General features: G+C 43.1%; 3 non-coding genes across 3 annotated transcripts; all 3 read left to right on the top strand.

Moving 5' to 3' along the window:
• Positions 1-7,106: 7,106 nt before the first annotated feature.
• Positions 7,107-7,178, top strand: Trnam-cau. The gene has a single exon. It is a non-coding gene; the product is annotated as a tRNA-Met (tRNA).
• Positions 7,179-7,933: 755 nt separating this feature from the next.
• On the top strand, positions 7,934-8,006 carry Trnak-uuu. Its single transcript has one exon. It is a non-coding gene; the product is annotated as a tRNA-Lys (tRNA).
• Positions 8,007-9,961: 1,955 nt separating this feature from the next.
• On the top strand, positions 9,962-10,033 carry Trnad-guc. The gene has a single exon. It is a non-coding gene; the product is annotated as a tRNA-Asp (tRNA).

A 10,033-nucleotide genomic window follows, 5' to 3' on the forward strand; every position in this document is an offset into this window, starting at 1 on the left:
GAGACAGGGTTTCTCTGTGACTTTGGAGCCTGTCCTGGAACTAGCTCTTGTAGACCAGGCTGGTCTCGAACTCACAGAGATCCGCCTGCCTCTACCTCCCAAGTGCTGGGATTAAAGGCGTGCGCCACCACCGCCAGGCCCTCACCCCTTATTTTCAAAGGGACAAAAATTTGCTAGCAAAATGTTTTAAAATTAGAAACACAGAATAGCTTTCCTTTCCCCCTCCCACCTGGGAGATTCCAAGCACAAGGTCGCTTAGCCAGCCAGCCACCTGGTGTGGTGATAACAAGTAAAACAGGAGAAAGCTGATTTATCAGGGTAGGAGGGGGCAGAAGGCCTTGCACCAGGGCCAAAAGCCTCTTTGTAAATTGCATTTTTAAAAAACTAACCCTGCAAAGGAATTTTCAACTTCTCTCTCTACCTTGTTGTTTCAGGGTAGTAAAGAGTAAAAAGAAAGTTCCTGGCCAGCCAGTAATTGCCTGTACTCGCTTGTACTTGCACTAAAAGAGTTAACCTTGCATTTTGCAGTCCTGTCCACTTTGCTTTCTGGTGGTTTCCCTTGGGGGGAGGGGGAGAATGTGCTCTGGGCACAATAGTACAGACCTAAGCAGTGAACTCTCAACAGAGGAATCTAAAATGGCTGAAAGACACTTAAGGAAATGTTCATCATCCTTAGTCATCAGAAAAATGCAAATCAAAACAACTCTGAGATTCCATCTTACGTCTGTAAGAATGGCCCAGATCAAAAACACTGATGACAACTTTTGCTGGAGAGGTTGTGGAGTAAAGGTAACACTCCTGCATTGCTGGTGGGAGTACAATCTGGTAAAGCCCCTTTGGATGTCATTGTGGCAATTTCTCAGAAAATTAGGAAACAACCTTCCTCAAGACCCAATAATACCACTTTTAGGTATATATCCAAAGGATGCTCAATCGTGCCACAAGGACATGTGCTCAACTATGTTCATAGATGCTTTGTTTGTCATAGCCAGAACCTGGAAACAACCCAAATGCCCCTCGATCGAAGAATGGATAAGAAAAATGTGGTACATTTATACAATGGAGTACTACACAGCAGAAAAAAATAACGACAGCTTGAATTTTGCAGGATGGAGCTAGGAAACATTATTTTGAGTGAGGTAACCCAGGCCCAGAAAGATAATTATCACATGTACTCACTCATAGGTGTTTTTTAAACATAAAGAAAGCCAGCCTACAAACCACAATCCCAGAGAATTTAGACAACAATGCAGACACTAAGAGAGACTTACATAGATCTAATCTACATGGGAAGTAGAAAGTAGAAAACAAGATATCCTGAGTAAATTGGGAGCATGGAGACTTTGGGGGAGGGTTGAAGGAGGGATGAAAGAGGCAGGGAGGAGAGCAGAGAAAAATGTAGCGCTCAATAAATAGCAATCAATTTTTTTCAAAAAGCTTTTTAATCAATATTTTAAATGCCATATTCTGCAGAATATGAATATCTCTGAAGTATGAGAGCTGCCTAGGTATGTCTGATTAGACAAACTTTGTTTCTCATTATTTGTATTAAGTTTGACTTTGAAAACATACAGGGAACTAAATAAGGCTTATTCCCATAACTAATTATATCAGTACTTTAAAGATGACTGACTAACTTGTATTTCCTAACTATCTATAGTAAGTTAGCAGTTTTCACAAGACTAGAACTCCACACTCTGTAATGATTTTGAATTAAAGCTAATAAAGAAACCAAACTAGTCATTCCAAGGGTAAACACAGAACAAGTTTGTATCTAGCTGTTAATGCTGTCTCCTGCAAAGGCAAGGAACAGGTGCCAGGGTGAAATGGGAACAGGAGGGAGTCTAAGAGACAGCATTGCTCTAGGGCAAACTGAGACTCAGGTCTACCTTCCTGCTGATCTAAAGAACTCATCTTGGCAGGTGTGTACCAAGTTGCCCTGGGAAAGCTGTCCTGGGCCCTACATTTTTCCCCCTTCACAAGTACCGATGACAGGACTCAATCATGGGTCCTGTCTACCAGGGGCTCAAGGGGGTGATACTGGGACCTCAATACCATCAGTCAAACAGTATTGACCTGTTCTTGAACAAAAGCCATCAGTCGGTTGATAAGAAGAAGCAAGATTATTAGGGCCTGTTAGAGCTAGAAGCAAGGTTGTTAACCAAGGAGACCAGCCGGGCAAGTTTTTATCCAGCTTCTCTGTGAGTGTTCTGTTCTGTCACTAACAAGGCCATTGAATCTCTCATTACCCCAGAGTGACTGACACAGAAACAACCCCAGAAGAGGAGGTCCAAACCTCTTAGTAGCAAAACAAATATGACTCAGTTTATCCAAATAGCTTAAATCCAACAAAGTTAGCAAAGACAAGTAGGCTAAAGGTATATTTTTAAGCCTGAATAGACCTTGAACAAGGAAATACATTTTTAAACCATTAGTTAGTTAGACCATTTCTGTTTCAGCTCCATGTTTGTAAGAAACTCACACAGACAAACTTTTTTAACAAAACAAGTATGTTCAGTATTTGCATGTATGAGAAGCCACAACAAACATAGTTTACGTCCTCTTTTGACCTTTTATAACTTTTTATATACCTTTATTCTATTTTCCTCTCTTTATTTTTTTAGTCTCCTGCTTTCTCCCTCGCTTTCCACTTTCCAGATGACATACCAAAATCTCTCTTGCTTTTTAGACAACACACCGAAATCTCTCTCACTTTTCGGACAACATAAAAACTCTTACTAAAGTCTTTCTTGTGGTTTCCCTCAGTGGTGTATGATATATTGCATGGCTACAATATTTTAAACAAGAACAGAAACATGCATATGCTCTGCATATACTACAACAAAAAAGCTTTAAATTTACATCGCATAAAATACCAGCGTGAAACATTTGAGACCAACAGTAATTCTTTTTATACATTAACCAATAATAATTTGTCACCAGTCCCGATAAATGAAGACAGATGTTTTTAACACATTAGATCTGAATGATCAAAGCAGCTCTGGTGCAGGGAAGTCTGGCTATAGTGTCACAAAGTGGCCATTGCAGCAACACCTATGGCCAGAGTCCTTGACCCTCGGAGCCAAACCTTAGTCAGGTTTGACCAGAAGTTGAGGCACACAGCCCCAGGGGCAGGTAGTGGGAACTCATCCACCAGCATGGGAGGGGGCAGGGTGGTATGCAGCATGCAGGTGTGGGGGGGGGGGGTGTTAACCTCTTTAAGCCTTAGCAATTAACCCCAGAATCTCTGTTCAGTGTTTGAAATCCTATTGCAGAACAACTGCCCCTACAACTGTGGCTGGCAGCCTTGCTACATTGCAACAGAAAGGCTGCATAGCCCAGCCACCCATCCATAAAAGCATGCTGCCCCACAGCCTTGTACTTGGGGCCAAGGCTGACTCCTTTTCGTGAAATGTTGGCTAAGGCGGCAGATAGAGGTTATTTGTCTTATCCCTTTTAGGAAAATATACCCTTATGCTTATGGCCCTATATCTAAAGTGATCACAATATCAAAGTCATGAAGTCGTGATTTGAGTCTGTCCCATTTTGTCAGCGTCAGTCTAAGTCAGGACAAAACACAACAACACACAGACATGCAGGACAATGGCGCCAAACCAAGCCAAAGACGACAGTTTCAAGGTGTTTTGCGGGTGTGACCTGCCCCTCTATCTAAGTGAGACCAAAGATGACAGTTTCAAGCTGTTTTGAGGGTGTGACCCACCCCTCTATCTAACTGAGACCATTCCAGTATGTATACAGTGCGTATACAGTGTGCATACAGAATTGAGACCACTACCCACGCGTTTCACCAGAGCACTGAGACCCAGCTACCCACGGGTCTTACCAGAGGGAAACACCCTCTGCAGAAGGTCCCTGGGAGGTCTCCTCCAGGTGCCCAGCCTGTGATCTGTTTATATTTAGCTTATCATAGCTGTCTCCTACAGAAGAAATAATGCTAAATCTCCAAGAGATTCCAGCCACAAATCATGTGCGGAAGCTCTATGTGAGGCTGAGTTGCCTGCACAGACATTTAATCGTCTGGGATTGCATCGAGGAAAACAGCCAAGAATGGACACAAGAAAAATAGTAAGATTGTCACAGGGAATAAAAAGCAAGTCATGGCAGATCTGTGGTCAGATCTAGTGTCAGACACTAGACAGACCTCTCAGGGACCAACAAGTCCGCTTTCTTAGGTAAATCTAACAAATTTCTGTAATAACGACACTTAGAAACCACCAACATTTGCTTGTAGGAGAGGAAAAATATGCCAGTGTTGCAACTCCTACAGAAATCAGAAAGGAGAACTGGAAGAATCTGGGTGATGAGGACATTGCAATAACAGAGGAAAAAGAAATCAACGAAAAAAAGTTTCCAGTTGAATAGCAAGTCCAGGACACCAGCCTTTAGAAGTCAGTTTCTCAAACTCACTCAACCACCCAAAATAACAAAGCCATAACAAGTTCAAATTGTGAAGCTATAATGAAATCTTTAGTTCACAGGTTTGCAGTTGTAAAACCATACAGGTGGAATGAAGAGAGAGAGGCGGTATAGTAACAAGTGACTTTTCACAGTTCAGTGATTGTGGTGACAGTGAAAATGAGCCCACAAATAGCTGTATGTAGTTCGAGAATGTGATTCTGGATTATACAAGGCGGAAGTCAGCCTGTCTCAGGACATAGGTATTTCTGGTTTATCCATCCTTAGCGGTGATCAAAGCCAATAGTCTGTAAACCTTGAGAATAAAGAGAACACTGTGTTTTGTCAAATTTAGTGGCCAAAGGAGTCATCAAGTGGAGACTTGGAAACTTGCTAGTGTATGATGGTGCGCAGTGTGACGGTGTGCTGTTTGCTATTAACAGAAGCTTTTTTGTTTCATTTTTCAACGGATCTCAGGAAGAACTCCCAGGAACATTTTCTATTCCTATATTCCTACATCCCGTCTGTGTCCCTGATAAAGGTATCCAACATTGAGACAGATAACCACCAGGACTGTTCATTAGTTTCTTTTTTTGTTGTTTTGTTTTGAGTCAGGGTTGCTCTGTGTGACAACTCTGGCTGTCCCTTGCACTCCTGAGTGCTGGGATTAAAGGTGGGCGCCGCCGCCACCCAACTTTGTCTGGGGTTAGCTTTTAAAAACCTGTTTTTCAAAAACCTGAGCCAAGGCGCTGGAGAGATGGCTCAGTGGTTAAGAGCAGTGCCTGCTCTTCCAAAGGTCCTGAGTTCAATTCCCAGCAACCACATGGTGGCTCTCAACCATCTGTAATGAGGTCTGGTGCCCTCTTATGGCCTTCAGGCATACACGCAGAAAGAATATTGTATACATAATAAATATTTAAAAAAAAAAATACTTCTGTAATTCTGTAATTCCAGCAGTCAGGAGGCTAAAACGAGAGAATTGTCATAAGCTTTGGGGTCACCCAAACTACAGAAAAACTTTGAATGAACAACAACAGAGAGAGAGAGGAAGGAAGGAGGAAAAAAAGAAAAATATTTCAGAAGAGAAGGAAAAGGAGTTGGGAGAGATTAAGTTTTCATGGAAAGTAATCACTTTTAGTTTGCCGTGGTGGAAACACCTTTAATCCCAGTGCCAGGGAGGCAGAAGCAGGCAGATGTCTGAGTTTAAGACTAACCTGGTCTACAGAGGGAGTTCCAGGACAGCTAGGGCTACACAGAGAAACCCTGTCTCAAAAAACAAAACAAGAAGAGAAAGAAGAAGAAATCCCTCTTACAGAAAATAATGGATAATGTGAGCAGAAGAGAGAGGGACTCCTCAGGAGGAGGAAGGCAAATGGGAAAACGGGGACGAAACAAAACTAGTAGTGATGTGTGTGTGAAAATACTGTAGGGAAACGCACTACTTTGTAGACTAAAATTTAATGGAAAAATCACTTCTCACTTAAGTAAAGAATGAAGATGTCTCTTTTTCCCCAAACATCCACCAGGACCCACACTCAATACTTCTTTCCTACATTTACTTCCTACAGACATTCTTCTTTGGTATCTTCTAAATGTTTATATTTTATTTCCCCTCTAGAAGGAAATTCACTTTAAGGTCATTCCAATATAGTCTTATGACCATGTACACAAAAACTACCAAGGGCTTAGTTTAAGTAGCACTGAGCATTGAGATGTCAAACCGAGGGCTCCAAATTCTTCCATGAACCCCTTAAGCACATCCTCTGAGAGCCCAGAGCCATGTGTGTTGAAGGGCAAGAGGGGAAAAAAGCAGAAAAGCCCAGGAAAGAGAACTAAAAAACATGAAATGTCTCAGCAGAGCAGCTGGGCGACTCCTAGCCCCAGAGAACAATGAAGTAGGCAAACCTGGTTCAAAAGTGTTGAAATGCTCTGTTGGAATTCTGGATGTAAATCCAGGCATGACGATGTAGACAGGTAACCCTTGCGCTGAAGTAAACATAAGGATACCTAGCCTGCCACTGCCAGGCAGAATATCTGCCAGGGACAAGGGGCAAAAGCCACTGTCTTCTCTGAGCACTCTGAGAAGTGCCGGCTCGGAACTCTAAGGCACAGACTCTCTAGGGGGTTTAGCACTGCAGGCCCGCGGCGGAAACTGACTCCTGCGCTCCCACTTCCCACAGAAGGGATTGAGGCTTTGACTAACCTGCTGTGCTGTGCTGTGCTGTGCTGTGCTGTGCTGTGCTGTGCATTCGCCATTGTTTCAAGTTAGCCTACAAGACACACGTTTAAAGATAAAACAAGTGAACTGTGTTGGGTCAAGTCTGTAGTCTTATCATTCAGTAGTAGGCTGAGGCATACGGATTCCTGAAACTTCAAGCCTAGGCCACAGAGAGACCCTCAAAACAAACAAAGAGAACGAAACAAAAGATAACGCGATTAAGAATTAAAGTAGTTAAGAATTTTAGTCGAGGCTAGATATATATCTATAATCCCACAGGCAAGAGGAGCTCAAGTTCAAGGCAGACCTGGGCAATTTTGCTAGGCATTCTGTTTTCTTAACTTTCTCAACTAGATTGCAAATCATTGTAGGGAAATGAAACATAAGAGTGACTCCAAATGAAAGATAGGAGTGTGAGAATGGAAAAGGACGAAGTATTTGTGAGTACTTATCAGATACAGTTTACGTGAACAGCAGAGTGGCGCAGCGGAAGCGTGCTGGGCCCATAACCCAGAGGTCGATGGATCGAAACCATCCTCTGCTAGTTCTAATTTTCTTCCCTTTCCATTACCAGCATATTCTTATCCAAAGAACCTGAAAGATAGGAAAGGTAATACGACCAAAAAAACCCCAGAAAACTGGGTGCTATCAAAATCTTCAACGCTTCAAAGTCAACATTTTGGGAAACAGTACACCACGATGCTTATTTTTCGCTTTGCAGGGTCTATGGTCCCTGACCCAGAGCTGTGTGATCCGGCAAGTCTATGGCTCAGACTCATTCTCATAGCTTGCCCCAAGCCCTGGGCTCAGTCTCCAGAACGAAACCCAAAACCAAATCAAAAATGTACAAGCACACCAAAGCTTGGTTAGCGATTTAGCGTTAAGCTTCAAGTCTGAAAGAACTAGGAAAGCACAGAAGACTATGAGACTGGAAGCACCTGCCCCCGCCACGACCTCGCCTTTCCTCTCGTTTCTTAGCGCCTTCAAACTTCAGACGTGCGTCTCACCTCTACGCGCTCTGCAGAATGGAGAAAGGAGCTAGCGTGGGTTATAACCTAAGTGCTCCACTAAGAGGATGTCACCCTATCATTGGTCTTCCCTTCCTGCCATAAATACTACATGACTAGTTGATCGTGCAACGAATACACGTTTTGAACGCAGCGCCCGACAAAACAAAGCTTAGTTATCATGACGAGAAAACTGCACCTTTGGAATAAAACACTCTAATTGTGAATTCTGAAATCCCAGTTTAGTGACCAACGATATTACAAGATAAAAAAAAAGTAGGACCACCCAAGAGCCTGGATAGCTCAGTCGGTAGAGCATCAGACTTTTAATCTGAGGGTCCAGGGTTCAAGTCCCTGTTCAGGCGAAAAACAGTTATTTTGTCTCCTTTAAAGAAAGGATGAGGAAAAGGGCTTAGCTGGGAGGGGGAATGCCACCAGAAAGTAAATTCAGTTGTGCCTCAAAACTCGAAAGGCAAACCCTTAGGCACAACGTCCAAGTTTTTAAGAGTGGAGAGTAAAAAGTTTTCTAAAATTCCACAGGCAGCCGGTTTCTTGAAGCCTTAACTCTGTTTTATGACCCTGGTGTTGGAATGAGGCATTTCACTTATGAGGAGATAAGGGAAGGCTATGGGGAGTGAATATTGTACACACATGTAAACATCATAACAAAACCTATTATGTATAATTAACATAATCTAATACAGATAAAATAAAACTCCAGTTGAGTTCCCAGCCACCATGAGTTGTGTGGTAGGTAACATGTCTCCAAAAAAATCCCTTGAAAATGACCCATCCATTATCCCTGGGCTGGTGACTCTAATCGAAAACATCTGCAGAGCCTTTCTCTGTCCTTACCATTCAGAACAAGCTCTCCCGTGCTGAACATTTGTGCCTTCTTGAGACGAAGTGGGAAGAGGAAGAAGCCTGGGCGTCCTGGCTGAAAGACATCCAAGCATGTTTGGAAATTTCCTCCTGATTTGTCCTGTTGTTTCGTTTTGCTTCTCTCAGGCAGGGCCGACCTGAGTCCAGACTGGTCTCTGTTCACTAGTCCTCTCCGTGTCTGCTACTTTTCTGTCCTCACTGGGAAATCTGCACGTTGGCTAGTGACTTATCTTGGCCCTTGAGCTTACGTTTCTCTTTGCAAAGTGCCCGGCCAAGTCACGCAGAAACGAAGGTGCTAGGATTCAAAACCGTGTATCTCACCGCCTTGAATTTGTCACTGCTAGGCCAAAATACTCCATTCACAAGTTCACTGTGTTCGTTTTCAGGCCCGTTCTCTTTCACTTGAAATAATTAGGTCCAGCCAGGTATAGTGACCCAAACCTGAAAGCCCAGCACTGGGGACACTCAGGCAGTAAGAGTACCACAAACTGGAGGCCAGCTGGGGCCACAGAGATGAATGCCTTTAAAAAGAAAAATGTCCAACACTCCGGAGGCAAAGGTGGGCAGATTTGGTCTTAAGAGTGTTGTTCCAGGACAGACAGGGCTGCATAAAATGAAATGAGAGAGAGGGAGAAACATACAATCGGAATCATCTTAAATAACTATGGTAATTTGGGAAGAAATACTGTCTTTGAGATATTAATTTTTCCTATTCATAAGCACGATAATATCCTTTTCCCATTATTAGGCTGGGGGTGTCTTTTTTTAGAAGGAGGCTAATCTGTTGCTCTAACATTTTTAGAAAGTTGTGACTTCCGTGTGATCGTCATCTGGATTAGCACCTCTTTACAGGAGAGCTGGTTCTTGTCCTTTTCGTCCTTTCCTTCGTCTGTCCCTTCTTTAATAGCTTACAGTGTCTGGGGTGTGAACCTCGATTTTTAAGGGCTGAACCACCTCTCCAGCTCTTCGTTGCTCTCTTAACAGTGCACAAGCACACGTTCTCCCCTACTCCCTACCTCCTCATTCACAGCCCATCTTTGGTTTGCTTTGTCTTTTGGAGGTAGGGTCTAAGAGCCCTCCCTGGCTGGCCTGGAATTTACTACGTAGACTGATTGTGATTACTGGCTCGTGCCACTATACCTGGTCCCACAACTTTTTTTAAAAAGTAGTTTTTAAAGCGTTTAATATTTTTTAATGCTGTTTATTAAACATATGCACACAGCACTTTAACTTTTTTTTCTTTATTTCTTGAGACAAAGGTTCATGTCTTAGCGATACCCGTCAGGTGTAAATCTTTGGATTTGCAGGGAGGGGGTGGGAGAGGGAAAGGGGTAGACAAAAAGAAAAAGAAAAGATAAAAGGAAGGAAAAAGAAACGAGGGAAAGAAAATTAGCTTTTATTTGGACTTTACTTAACGTCGCTAGTTGCTAAGCTGTTCTCCTCGTTAGTATAGTGGTGAGTATCCCCGCCTGTCACGCGGGAGACCGGGGTTCGATTCCCCGACGGGGAG

The sequence above is a fragment of the Microtus ochrogaster genome, unplaced genomic scaffold, assembly GCF_000317375.1.
Source record: "Microtus ochrogaster isolate Prairie Vole_2 unplaced genomic scaffold, MicOch1.0 UNK66, whole genome shotgun sequence".
In the NCBI taxonomy this organism is placed as follows: domain Eukaryota; kingdom Metazoa; phylum Chordata; class Mammalia; order Rodentia; family Cricetidae; genus Microtus; species Microtus ochrogaster.